We start from the raw sequence: 14,872 nt of genomic DNA, 5'->3' as shown, positions 1-14,872 counted from the left end.
AATTAACTATTGGTAACAACTGAGGGGAATGAGGGGAAACACATAGAGGCAGGAGTGCATACTCTACCAACATTTGAGATAAGTGACATCATTGAGATAGGTGTCACGGAGTTACCACAACAGAGTAGTGACAGAAGGCCGCGGTGTCTGATGACTCCTGCTTCACCGCTGAGAAGAAGCACTTCTCCGCTGCATTAAATGTGTTTGACAGGGCAGGGCAGGGGTTAATTGGCCATGTGGAAATCCCTGCATTCAGCTGTGCTCGGTTAGCCACTACTCTCTCCTATAAAAGCTAGGCCTTCTGGCCAGATCCATGTCTGAGTTAGCACTTGCTAGATAGACCTGGAGAGTGAAGAACTGGTATCTGGAGAGCTGGAGGAGTTTATTGTGCAACTGTTGCTTGGTTTGTACGCTTGGAAATTCCTCATCCTTACGTGCTTTTTTTCTTCCCCCATCCTTCACACCCTGGTGAATACCTCTGTTATTTGTGAGAGTATATTTGTGTGAGTGGAATGTTCTTTTACCCTTGTCTTTGATCCCTTGTCTGTCGGGTTGGTGCACTGCGGCACACGGTAGCGCCTCTCTTCCCCCTGGTGGAGGAAGGGGACAGATGCAGGGCTGCAGCTAGGAGACAGGGCAAGGGTGGAGGCCCCGACATCCTCGCCATCTGAAGTAATCCGGGGAACAGGGCAAGGTAGGACACCCCCTAGTCCTAGGGCCAGGAAAGGTGCCCCTGGTCCCAGTTTACTCGCCAGTCCTATCGTGACAGTAGGAGTGTATACATTTCAAATAAGTGATATCATTACAATATGGTAGAACTCATCAAAACTAGGCTGGGATATATATATCTTAACCTTCACAAACATACCCCTCCCCTACCCATCTCTTCTACTTCTATCAAGGCGAATTAGGGAAAATTAGGGGAAGACGCTATGGAGCAAGGGCGCCATAATGTGTCCCTCTAGGGTGCCAACCTCTGCTGGCAGGTATGGAAATAATTTGTTAGATGTTTGTAGGGAAACTATCCCCTTAACTCTACATATTCTGGATGACTAGGAGGAATGAGATTAAATATTTAATATAATTTTTGCTAACATGACTGTCGCACCAATCTTTCTATGTTCATCTTGGAAGAGATTGGTCTAGCAAGGGTGGACTACCTTGTGACCTAAAACTTGACACTATCTTTCTCTGCCCCAAATAGGACAAAGATAATATTTCAGTATTGATAAGTAGCCCCTGTTATAGAGCAAACTGAGGGCAGCAAGGTAAGCTGCTGTGGAGCAGGGGTGCCAATTCCTAAATCCCTAGGGTGCCAACATCCGTTGTTAGGTAGGGACGGATTCACAGTCTAGAGCAGGGAGAACATCCCTCTATCTGTTTGTATATTTATAGGTATCTATATATATAATTGTCTAAGGGGTACTTCTGTCTGTCTGTCTGTCTGCAACTTCCTTAATGGAAATCCCGTGTCGCTGATTAGTCTTGCCAGCTGCCTGTCATGGCTGCCTCGACCAATCAGTGACGGGCACAGTCCGATTAGTCCCTCCCTACTCCCCTGCAGTCAGTGCCCGGCGCCCGCATACTCCCCTCCAGTCACCGCTCACGCAGGGTTAATGCCAGCAGGAACGGACCGCGTTATGCCGCGGGTAATGCACTCCGTTACCGCTGCTATTAACCCTGTGTGTCCCCAACTTTCTAGTATTGATACTGCCTATGCAACATCAATAGTAAAAAGATGTAATGTTAAAAATAATAAAAAAACAAAAAACCTGCTATTCTGTGCTATATATTATGTGGCCAGTGTTATATACTGTTTGGGCTGTGTTATATACTGCATGGGCTGCGTTATATACTGCATGGGCTGTGTTACATACTGCATGGGCTGTGTTATATATTACGTGGCCAGTGTTATATACTGCGTGGGCTGTGTTATATACCGCGTGGCTGCTATATACTACCTGGCCAGTGTTAGATACTATGTGGGCTGTGTTATGTACTGCGTGGGCTGTGCTATATATTATGTGGCCAGTGTTATATACTGCGTGAGCTGTGCTATATATTATGTGGCCAGTGTTATATACTGCATGGGCTGTGTTATATATTACGTTGCCAGTGTTATATACTGCGTGGTGTTGTGATCCGCTTTTTGGGCTCCCCTGGTGGTGGCTGGTGGTACTGGGGATTTGTGTGTACCTTTCTGCCTCAGCTCACCTGCTTCCATCAGTGTTTGGGAGTTCCCTATTTAACCTTGCTCTCCAGTCACTTCCTTGCCGGTCATCATTGTAACCTGAGTCTTTCAGTGCATGTTCCTGCTACTAGACTACTGATCAGCTAAGTGGACTCTTGTCCTTGTTGTTTTGTATTTTTTGTCCAGTTTACAGTTTTGTCATTCCCTGTTACTGGAAGCTCTTGTGGACTGAAATTGCCACTCCTGTGTGATGAGTTGACACAGGAGTTTTAAAGTAATTTCAGGATGGGTTTTTGAAAGGGTTTTCAGCTGACCGTGAAGTCCTCTTTTGTATCCTTCCTCTATCTAGTAAGTGGACCTCGCTTTGCTGAATCTACCTTCATACTGTGTATGTCTTTTCCCCTGAACTCACCGTTAATATATGTGGGGGCTACTATCATCTTTGGGGAATTTCACTGAGGTAAGCCAGGTCTGTTCCTTCCTCTTCCAGGCGTAGTTAGTTCTCCGGCTGGCGCGTGGCATCTAGGCAGCCGTAGGAATGCTCCCTGGCTACTTTTAGTTGTGTGGTAGATTTAGGTCACGGTCAGCTTGAGTTTCCATCTCCCGAGAGCTCGTTTGTTATTTTTGTGTTTCTGATGTTCCCATGCCATTGGGGAATCATTACAGCGTGGCCTGTAATAATAATAATAATAATTTTATTTATATAGCGCCAACATATTCCGCAGCGCTTTACAACTTATAGAGGGGACTTATACAGACAATAGACATTACAGCATAACAGAAATCACAGTTCAAAACAGATACCAGTAGGAATGAGGGCCCTGCTCGCAAGCTTACAATCTATGAGGAAAAGGGGAGACACGAGAGGTGGATGGTAACAATTGCTTTAGTTATTTGGACCAGCCATAGTGTAAGGCTCGGGTGTTCATGTAAAGCTGCATGAACCAGTTAACTACCTAAGTATGTAACAGTACAGACACAGAGGCTATTAACTGCATAAAGTGTATGAGAACATGATGGAGGAACGTGATTATGTTGTTGTTTTTTTATTAATAGGCCACACAGGGATAATTAGGTTAATGCGTTGAGGCGGTAGGCCAATCTGAACAAATGAGTTTTTAGGGCACGCTTAAAACTGTGGGGATTGGGGATTAATTGTATTAACCTAGGTAGTGCATTCCAAAGAATCGGCGCCGCACGTGTAAAGTCTTGGAGACGGGAGTGGGAGGTTCTGATTATTGAGGATGCTAACCTGAGGTCATTAGCAGAGCGGAGGGCACGGGTAGGTTGGTAGACTGAGACCAGAGAGGAGATGTAGGGTGGTGCTGAGCCATGGAGTGCTTTGTGGATGAGGGTAGTAGTTTTGTACTGGATTCTGGATTGGATGGGTAGCCAGTGTAATGACTGGCACAAGGTAGAGGCATCGGTGTAACGGTTGGCGAGGAATATGATCCTGGCAGCAGCATTCAGGACAGATTGGAGCGGGGAGAGTCTGGTAAAAGGTAGGCCAATTAGTAGAGAGTTACAATAGTCCAGACGAGAATGAATAAGTGAGACAGTAAGAGTTTTTGCAGAGTCGAAAGTAAGAAAAGGGCGAATTCTGGAAATGTTTTTGAGATGCAGATAAGAAGAGCGAGCCAGTGATCGGATGTGGGGGGTGAATGAAAGCTCGGAATCAAGGATGACTCCAAGGCAGCGGGCATGTTGCTTTGGAGTAATGGTGGAACCGCACACAGAGATGGCAATGTCGGGCAAAGGTAGGTTTGTAGAGGGAGAGAACACGAGGAGTTCAGTTTTTGACAGGTTCAGTTTCAGATAGAGGGAGGACATGATGTTAGAGACAGCGGTAAGACAATCACTGGTGTTTTCTAAAAAGGTCGGCGTGATAACAGGAGAAGAGGTATATAATTGGGTGTCGTCAGCATAGAGATGGTACTGGAAACCAAATCTACTGATTGTTTGTCCAATAGGGGCAGTATACAAAGAGAAGAGGAGGGGGCCTAGGACTGATCCTTGAGGAACCCCAACAGTAAGGGGAAGGTGAGAGGAGGAGGAACCAGCAAAACAAACAGTGAAGGATCGGCCAGAGAGATAGGAGGAGAACCAAGAGAGAACGGTGTCCTTGAGGCCGATGGAGCGGAGCATAGTGAGAAGGAGCTGATGATCCACAGTGTCGAATGCTGCGGAGAGATCCAAGAGAATGAGCATGGAATAGTGACCATTAGATTTAGCTGTTAGTAGGTCATTAGAGACTTTAGTGAGGGCAGTTTCAGTAGAGTGTAAAGAGCGGAAACCAGATTGAAGAGGGTCGAGAAGAGAATTATCTGAGAGATAGCAGGTAAGACGGGAGTGGACCAGGCGTTCCAGGAGTTTAGAGATGAAGGGAAGATTAGAGACAGGTCTATAATTAGCGGCACAATTTTGATCGAGGGAGGGCTTTTTAAGTAGTGGATGTATGATGGCATGCTTAAATGAGGAGGGAAAAATACCGGAAGTGAGGGAAAGGTTGAATATTTTTGTTAGGTGAGAGGTGACAGCCGGGGAAAGGGACTGGAGGAGATGCGACGGAATGGGGTCGCTGGTGCAAGTGGTCGGGCGAGAAGATGCAAGGAGCCTGCTTACTTCTTCTTCTGTAACTGGTTCAAAGTCAGAGAGTGAACTAGATGCAGTGGGGGAGGGAGGACAGTGCTTGGTATGAAGAGATTGGGAAATGATTTCCTGTCGAATGTGGTCAATTTTTTCTTTGAAGTAATTGGCCAGATCGTCAGCGCGGAGATCTGTGGTTGGGGCCTGCTCTCTTGGGTTGAGTAGGGACCGGAAAGTGTCAAAGAGACGTGTGTTATTTACAGTGTCAAAGGCCTGTGTTATTTACTACATCGCCTGTGTTATATACTGCGTGGCTCCTATATACTGCGTGGGCTGTGTTATATAGTACATGGGCTGTGTTATATACTGTTTGGGCTGTGTTATATACTGCATGGCCACTGTTATATATTGCATGACCTGTATTAATGCATCGGGTATTCTACAATATGTATGTATGTATGTATATAGCAGTCACATAGTATATAGCACAGTCCACATAGTATTTGTCTGCTATATACTACATGGCTCCTTTATACTACGTGGCCTGTGCTATACAGTACACACCAAAAGTTTGGACACACCTTCTCATTTAAAGATTTTTCTGTATTTTCATGACTATGAAAATTGCACATTCACACTGAAGGCATCAAAACTATGAATTAACACATGTGAAATTATATACTTAACAAGAAAGTGTGAAACAACTGAAATTATGTCTTATATTCCAGGCTCTTTAAAGTAGCCACCTTTTGCTTAGATTTTAATTGATATGATAACACTAAAAATGTACAGTTTTTAAAGGGTAGTTTTGTTTGTAAGTTTAGTGTAATATACCCCTAATTAAATAATTTCGTAAGTTATAAGTAACAACTAGAGAAGGAGGAATTTTTTCGAGTGGAAATTAATTCTCAAATTCAACAAAAAGCCGCATTCTGGCAAATTCAGATTTATTGTACTCTGCTGCACACGAATTCAGCAAAATGGCATCTAGTTGCGACCATTATCCTGCTGAAAAGTAGAGGGTTGGAAAAGTAAAAAAAAAAAAGGAACATCAAGATCTCTGGAGATGAACTTGTTGATATTGTTTAACAATTTTGGTTCTCAAGTCCTCAGACAATTTTTTATCCTCTTTCTGTTCTCCATGCTAAGTGTGACACACACAGATACACAATGCAAAGACTGAGTCAACTTCTCCCCTTTTTGACTGGTGTTAGGTGTGATTTTCATATTGCCCATACCTGTTGCTATCCACAGGTGAGTTTGAGCATAAATGTCTACATTGCCCTTTGAAAAGTAAGATTTTAATCAATATCTCATTGAATAAAATAACATTTTACAAAATTTTTATGAGACTGAATTTCATAGAACTTTTTTTAGCCCATAACATGACAGAGAAAGGTTAATAATATATCTTTCATTACACAATCTTACATTTTACTCAAATTAGTTAATGCAAAAATCAAAACATCAAAATCTACTACATCTAGTATTTATGTGACCTAGATTATTTGTAAAGAAAGCATCAAGTCTTCAAGGCCAGGAATGAGTAAGTTGGCGACATATTCCAACATCCCTTTTATTCAATTCTTCGAGAACGAGATCTTTTAGAGCCCAGATGCTGAATGGAGAGTGATGACAACTTGCGCCTTCAGAAGTCCCCATAGGTGTTTGATTAGGGTCAGATCAGGACACACTTGACTACTGAATCACTGTCACCTGCTTTCCTTCTGAAGTACAACAGATGTGAGTTTTGGATCAATGCCATGTTGGAAAAATGCTCATCTACAAAGGGCACAGAGCAATGGCAGCATCTTCTCTTTCAATATAAAGCAGGCGTCCATATATGAATTTACAATACCATCAATGAACTGTAGCTCCCCAACTCCAGCAGACCCGCATAAGGAAACCACCACCATATTGTACTGTAGGCCCCATAAGTAAGTAGTGAGCATGCTTTATCAGATAATAAACAGCATACTCTAGTCAGCTATTGTGGTGGGGCATCATGTCTCATGTTTTGCCATGCTTTGTCACAGGATATATGTAATGGGCAAAATATTAGCTTTTCCATGGCAAAAAGCAAACTTAAAAATTTAGAGTATTCCTGAAATTAGGGTCATTAATGGGTAAAACATTATTTTTTTTGCTTATATTATTATTATTATTATTTATTTAAATAGCACCATTAATTCCATGGTGCTGTACATGAGAAAAGGGGTTAAGTACAGGGTTATATAGATAAAGTCTGCAGTAAATAAATTTACAATGACAGACTGGTGCAGAGGGGAGAAGACCCTGTCCTTGCGGACTTACATTCTACATGTTACAGTTTAATGGAATGACTGTATAAATAAAGAGAAGAACTTGTGATATAAGTTAATATATTCCTTGCTAGCATGCTTTAAAAATAGATTTCTGATGATGATATAAAGGCCTTAAGCAGCAGTGTTGATGGAGTCACCCTGCCTGTGATAGAAGATTGGATGATGGATTCCAACACCCGCAAGTGCTACCTTGAAGATGACTTTTGTTAGGTGTCGAGTTCCCGCCGCTGCACAGGGGGAATCTCGAACCATGTCTGCTGCGGTCTCCCATTCTACATCAGCCGTAGTGGAACACTAAAAGGAGCAGCACAACCGACCAAAAAGTCCACTATAAAATAACTTTATTCTATCAATATAAGATTACAATAAGTAGTACAGTAGCGGGAAAATCTCCAGGATAATAAAAACAGCAATTATCAATAGAATTGCAAAAGGAAAAATTTTGAATAAATATATATACAATAGGACACAATATAAATCACGGCCAAGAACATGTGCAAAAAATCGTGATGTATAATATCACTGAGGTAAAATAAAAAAAAAAATAAAAAATAATAATAAAATCCCCATATATTACCAAAAACAGTGTGTAAAAAAATAAAAACAATAGTGTACATAAGGTGAAAAAAATGCAATTCACACAAAATTCAATACTTGACTCAGTGCTAGTGTTGAGCGATAACGTCCGATACTTGAAAGTATCGGTATCGGAAAGTATCGGCCAATACCGGCAAAGTATCGGATCTAATCCGATACCGATACCCGATACCAATACAAGTCAATGGGACACCAAGTATCGGACGGTATCCTGTATGGTTCCCAGGGTCTGAAGGAGAGGAAACTCTCCTTCAGGCCCTGGGATCCATATCAATGTATAAAAGAAAGAATTAAAATAAAAAATAGGGATATACTCACCCTCTGACGCGCCCTGGACTTTACCGCCATAACCGGGAGCCGTTGTACCTAAGAATGCGCGCTTGAAGGGCCTTAGATGACGTCACGGCGCTCTGATTGGTCCGTAGCGGTCGCGTGACCGCTATGCGACCAATCACAAAGCCTTGACGTCACCTAAGGTCTTTCAAGTGCTTGAAATACCTTAGAAGACGTCCGCAGCTTCTGATTGGTCGCGTAGCGGTCGCTTGACCGCTACGCGACCAATCACAAAGCCGTGACGTCACCTAAGGGCTTTCAAGCGCTTGAAAGACCTTAGGTGACGTCACGGCTTTGTGATTGGTCGCGTAGCGGTCACACGACCGCTACGGACCAATCAGAGCGCTGTGACGTCATCTAAGGCCCTTCAAGTGCGCATTCTTAGGTACAACGGCTCCCGGTTACGGCGGTAAAGTCCAGGGGCCGCCGGAGAGGTGAGTATATCCCTATTTTTTATTTTAATTCTTTCTTTTACACATTGATATTAATCCCGATGCCGATTCCCGATACCACAAAAGTATCGGATCTCGGTATCAGAATTCCGATACCGCCAAGTATCGGCCGATACCCGATACTTGCGGTATCGGAATGCTCAACACTACTCAGTGCCAATAAACCAAATAATAATACCGTGAGGTATAAATAGAAAACAAGTGAGATTTCATTTGGATAAATATAGGAAATAGTAGCAGTATACTATCATCGGTGTAAGAGAGAGAGGGGTTGAGCCGTAAAAAAAAGTAAAAAAGCAAGCAGGGAAACACTGAAAACACTGTAAAAAGGAATATCAGCAGTGTTTAATCACCTCGGTGAGCTAGTAAGTCCCTGGTTCCTGAATGGCGTCCTCCCCAACGCGCGTTTCGGTGCTTTGCCTTCGCCTGACAAAGGCAAAACCCCTCTCTCTCTTACACCGATGATAGTAGTGTGATGCAGCAGTAAAACAAGGCAAATACCATTCTAGGATTATTAAGAGAAGCATAGAGTATGGATCACGTGAAGTCATTATCCCCCTCTACTCCTTCTTGGTCAGGCTTCACCTGGAATACTGTGTCCAGTTCTGGGCACCAGATTTTAAAAAAGTAATTGAAAAACTGGAGCAAATTCAGAGAAGAGCTGCCAGGATGGTGAGTGGACTGCAAAGTATGACCTACGAGGAGCAGTTAAAGAATCTAGGAATCTTTAGCTTGCAAAAACGAAGGCTAAGATGAGACTTAATAGCTGTCTACAAATATCTGAAGTGAAGTGTCAGAGGCAAATTTGATTTGTAATAGTTTGGGGGATCTAAGGTGGAAAGTACAGTGCCCGACTCATCTCAAGCAAGGGAAGTAGAGCAAAGCTGTATTTGAATATTCCATATGATGAATAATATGATATTTCAGGGGTTAGTAGTGTAACTGTTTTCCTCTGTAATTTTCAGAACCCTGGAAAATATGTTGAGAATGATAAACGGTTAAACAAAAGTTTCAGTTGTTGTTATAATTACTCTTAAATCTGCTGCAAGGATGCATTCACATTTACAAATTTACAAATGCAGATTTTGTTGCAGATCAATAGGAAATCCACATTCAATGTGGATTTTGACACTAATTTGTCATGCATTGCAAAAGGTAAAATCCAATGTTAAAGTCTACACACTTCAGGTCAATATCTGAAGATTTGTTTGCATTGAGCTCAGATTATAACCTATTGATATTAATGAGCACAGTATAATGTTTAAATAAGTGCACCAGCATCATACCTCCCAACTTTCACAGAAGAGAAAAAGGGACAAATATTTACGATGTAGGAAATTTTTGGTGTACCCCTAACCACACCCCTATACAGACCCATTTACCATTTCTTTCTATCCTTATAAAAAGAGATAAAAAGGGGGCATGGTGACTGCAAAGGACATTCACCATTCATTAGACCATCCAGGACAGCAGGAAGTAGACCCAAATCTGGGACTGTTACTCTGCATCTAGGACAGTTGGGAGCTATTGATTAAATCTTTGTTATTTTGTTCATACAGTGGCATGTGAACGTTTGGGCACCCCTGTTCAAAATTACTGTTATTGTGAACAGATATGCAAGGTGAAATGATCTCTGAAAGGGCTAAAGTTAAAAAAATGACATAATTCCTTTGTATTTTAGGCAAAAAATATATATATTGTCATTATTTTTTCATTTTAAAAATTACAAAAAAAGGAAAATGCACCGATGCAAAGGTTTGGGCACCCTTTGAGATTTGTGTGCCCAGATAATTTTGAAGAAAGAGGAAGGAGCCAAAAAAAGAGAGAAAAATATCCATCATCTGAATCTTGAGTAAAATAGAGCCTTAATTAAAAAAAAATCTAAAATTTCATAGATATAAAAGTCGCAGCCATGTGCATCGGATTAGACACGTGGACAAACGCATTTCGGAATGAGATCCTTAATCATTGCAATAAAATTACACATTTGGTATCGCCATCCATAACGACCCACTTTATAAAACTGTCCCAGTAGTTAACCCCTTTAGTGAACACAATAAAAAAAAATAAAAAATGAGGCAAAAAACAATGCTTTATTATCATACTGATGAACAAAAAGCAGAATAAAATCAAAAACACAAATGTAAATAAACATGGTACCGCTGAAAACGTCATCTTGTCTTGCAAAAAACAAGCTGTTATACAGCTCCATGAGCTGAAAAATTTAAAAGTTATAGCTCTCAGAATTAATTGATGCAAAAATAATTATTTTTTCTTTAAAATAGTTTATATTGTGTAAAAGTGACAAAACATAAAAAATTATATAAATTAGGTATCACTATAATTGTGCTAACGCGAAGAATACAACTGCCTTACCAATTTTACTACACATGAAACAGCATAAAAAAATATAGGTTTCACTGTAATCGTACTGACCCATAGAATAAAGCTGCCTTATCAATTTTACTATACGGGGAACGGCATAAAAAAATAAAACAAAAAAAACTATTCCTGAATTCTTGGTTGTTGTTTATTCTGCCTCCCGAAGATCAGAGTAAAAAGCGATCAAAAAATGTCATGAGCATGAAAATGGTATCAATAAAAACGTCACTTTGTCCCACAAAAAAAAACACCTCACAAGCCCTCACATGACTCTCTGGGCCAAAATATAGAAAAGTTATAGCTATCTAAATGTGGCGCTGCAAAAACTAGTTTTTGAAAAATAAAGTGTCTTTTAGTTTTTGAAAAATAAAGTGTCTTTTAGTTTTTGAAACATAAAGTGTCTTTTAGTGTGTGACAGCAGCCAAACATAAAAACCCGATATAAGTCTGGTATCACTGTTATCGCACCAACCGGAAGAATAAAGTCACCAAATCACTTACGGCGTAAAAATAAATAAAGCCAATTCTTCACATGTTCATTCTGCCTCCCAAAGATCACAGTTTATGCTCGGCACACATTTATTCTGCACTTTGTGCTGAGCACTTACACCGGGGTTTCTGTGTAAATCTCTGAAACATGTGATTCAGACGGAACCTCTGGCAAAAGATTCTCTATAATCAGGCAAATGGAGGCACTGTGGACATCGCCTGACCAGTAATCTCGTGCTGTTCATCTTTTTTTAGGAGGGTTTAAAAGTGATGTCCACCACAGTGTTGTGCACCTCTAAAAAAAAGGAGACCACTTAACAGAGGTCAGACAGAGACCAGAGACACTCTGCAGGCTCATTGTAGTGAATGAATCCCTTGGGGCTTTCATCTGAATCATGTCACTTGGAGATTTAGATGTAAAACCCCAATGTAAGTGCTCAGCGTAGAGTGCTGGATAAATGTGAACCTAAATGCTATGTAAAATGTTCCTAATAAAAGCTTCAACTCAATTCACAAAAAAAAACAAGTCCTTTCTCAGGTCCATCATCTGTTAATGGAAATATAAGGGCTTCCACATTACTGATAGCACAAAGGTTCAGTAAAAGTGAAATGGCCCTTGTCCCCCAAAAGCAATTCAGCAAATTCTGAGCTCCCAAATCCAAATGTCCCTCTCCCTTCTGAGCCCCAGTGTTCCTAAACTGCAGTTAGCGTCCACATGTTTGGCATTGCTGTAGTGATGAGAGTCCGTTAAATTTGTGGGTGTATTAGCTGGGCACAACATACTGGTCACTACAATGGCAGTTTGCAATTTTCACTCAGCAACATCCATTGCTGCTTGTTTCTGGATAATATCTATGGAGTCAAAATCATGGCGACACCTTGTGATAAATTCCCAAAGGGGTATAATTTACAAAATGGGGTCACTTGAGGCGGGATTCTGCTTTTCTAGCACTTAGGGGCTCTCTATATGGAGTCTGCAAACTATTATAGAAAATTCTGTGCTCCAGGATGCCTCCTTTTTTACCATACTGCTTAGCCATATGATTGGTCGCTGAGCGGTCACATGAGCGGCACCGAACAATCAGAAGCCGTGATGTCATGGAAGGCACGGAAGACGCTCATTTTAAACAAAGCAGGCTGCCGGTTACCAGCGGTGATGTCCAGGCTGCTTCGGAGAGGTGAGTATATCAATATTTTTTATTTTAATTCTTTATTTTACACATTAATATGGTTCCCAGGGCCTGAAGGAGAGTTTCCTCTCCTTCAGACCCTGGGAACCATCAGGGATACCGTCCGATACTTGAGTCCCATTGACTTGTATTGGTATCGGGTATCGGTATCGGATTAGATCCGATACTTTGCCGGTATCGGCCGATACTTTCCGAAACCGATACTTTCAAGTATCGGACGGTATCGCTCAACACTATTCATCACCCATTGCTATAAAATTCTGTGACCCACCTGTTGTGTCATTATGATCATTGCACCACTATATGAATTCATTGAGAGGTGTAGTTTGTAAAATGGGGTCTCTTATGGGGGGAGTCTGTTGTTGTGCCACTTTAGGGGCTCTGCCAATGTGACATGGCATCTTCATACCAGTCCAACAAAATGTGAATTCCCATATGGCGCTTCTTCCCTTCTGAGCTTTGAACTGTATCTCAATAGTAGTTTTGGATATGGTATATCTGTGTACTCCAAAGATATTGCAAAACAAATTTTGGGGTCTATTTTCTTCAGCTATGGTTGCAAAAATAAAAAAATGGGGCTAAAATAACATTTTTGTGGGAAAATTTAGATTTTTTTTAATTTCACGGCTCTATGTTATAAACTTCTGTGATGCAGCTTGGGGTTCAAGGTGCTCACCACACATCTAGATAAGTTCCGTGAGGGGTCTAGTTTCCATAACAGTGTAACTTGTGGGCTCTCCAAACGCGACATGGCGTCTGCGAATTATTCAAGCAAATTTTGAATTCAAAAAGTCAAATGACGCTCATTCCCTTCCGAGCCCAAACAGTGGTTTTCCCCCACATATTTTGGGGTCAATTTGTTTCCTGTTACCCTTGCTAAAATAAAAAAATTGGGTCTAACCTAAAATTTTTGTGACAAAAATTTAAATATTAATTTTTTCATTCCAAAAACTTCTTCAAGGCCGGTTTCACACGTCTGTGGCTCCGGTACGTGTGGTGACAGTTTCCTCATGTACCGGAGACACTGACTCACGTAGACACATTAAAATAAGTGTGTCTCTGCACATGTCAGCATGTTTTCACGGACCGTGTGTCCGTTTGCAAAACATGGAGACATGTCAGTGTTCGTGGGAGCGCATGGATTACACGGACCCATTAAAGTCAATGGGTCCATGTAAACACGTACCGCACATGGATGCTGTCCGTGTGCCATCTGTGTGCTGTCCGTGTGCGTTTTTCCTGTCATAGGGTTAAAATTGTAAAAATTGTTGCAATACACGGACACATGTACAGCACACGTACAGCACACGGACAGCACACGGACCCTAAAAACGTACTCACGGACATCACACGGATCCCACACGGATGGCCTACGTGAGCACACGGACACACGGACACGGATAACTCCGGTACCGTTTGCTCCGGTACCGGAATTATCTGGATGTGTGAGACTGGCTGAATATGGTATTGAGCACCTTGAGGGTGTAATTTTTAGAATGATGTCACTTTTGTGTATTTTCTGTAATTTTCCTCAAAGTCACTTCAAATGTGATGTGGTCCCTATAAAAATGATTTTGTAAATTTTGCTGGAAAAATGAGAAATCGGAGGGGCGTGGCCTAGGCAGCAATGGTGTAAGGTGTGCGGTGCCTAAGCTCCTGAGTTACATCGTCTAAAATCAACTCAAACCGTGGAAAAACAACATCCTTTGGTAAAATAATCGAGGATATGTTCCCAGTATCTCTCTAGGATAACAGAGAACCTAAATTTGTGACTTACCTTATTTTTCCGACTATAAGTCGCACTTTTTTTCCTCCAAATTTGGGAGGAAAGTGTGGGTGCGTCATATAGTACGGATATAGAATGTGGGGAGGGGGGCAGCAGTGAGTGGGATCGCACTGTTATCCCACTTCAGGATGTCCCCGCTGCCCGGAATCAGCTGCTGTGGAAACCACTTGGCCCCGCTGATTAAGTGCAGTGAATATTTATTAGCTACTCCCCGCCCACCGATCAGCTGAGCGGTGAGCCGGGAGCAGCAAATGAATACTGCACTTAAGCAGCGACACACAGTTTCCCCAGCACTGATTCCGGGGAGAATCTGTGTGTCCGGGGGAGGAGGAGGCAGCAGCAGGGGCCAGGAGATCGCTGCCTACCTGCCTGTACTGGACGCTGAGCTGTCTGTGGTGCACAGGGAGGACCTGTGTGATGTCAGAAGTGGGCGGGCTGCAGCATCACATGGCAGCTCAGAGCCCTCCCTCTTCTGACATCATCACAGGTCCTTCAGACTCCCACCTAGAATCTGCAGCTTCCTCTTATGTCCTGCGCTGTGGA

This window comes from Ranitomeya variabilis, chromosome 4 (genome assembly GCF_051348905.1).
Source record: "Ranitomeya variabilis isolate aRanVar5 chromosome 4, aRanVar5.hap1, whole genome shotgun sequence".
Taxonomy (NCBI): Eukaryota; Metazoa; Chordata; class Amphibia; order Anura; family Dendrobatidae; genus Ranitomeya; species Ranitomeya variabilis.
This window is presented reverse-complemented; position numbering follows the sequence as displayed.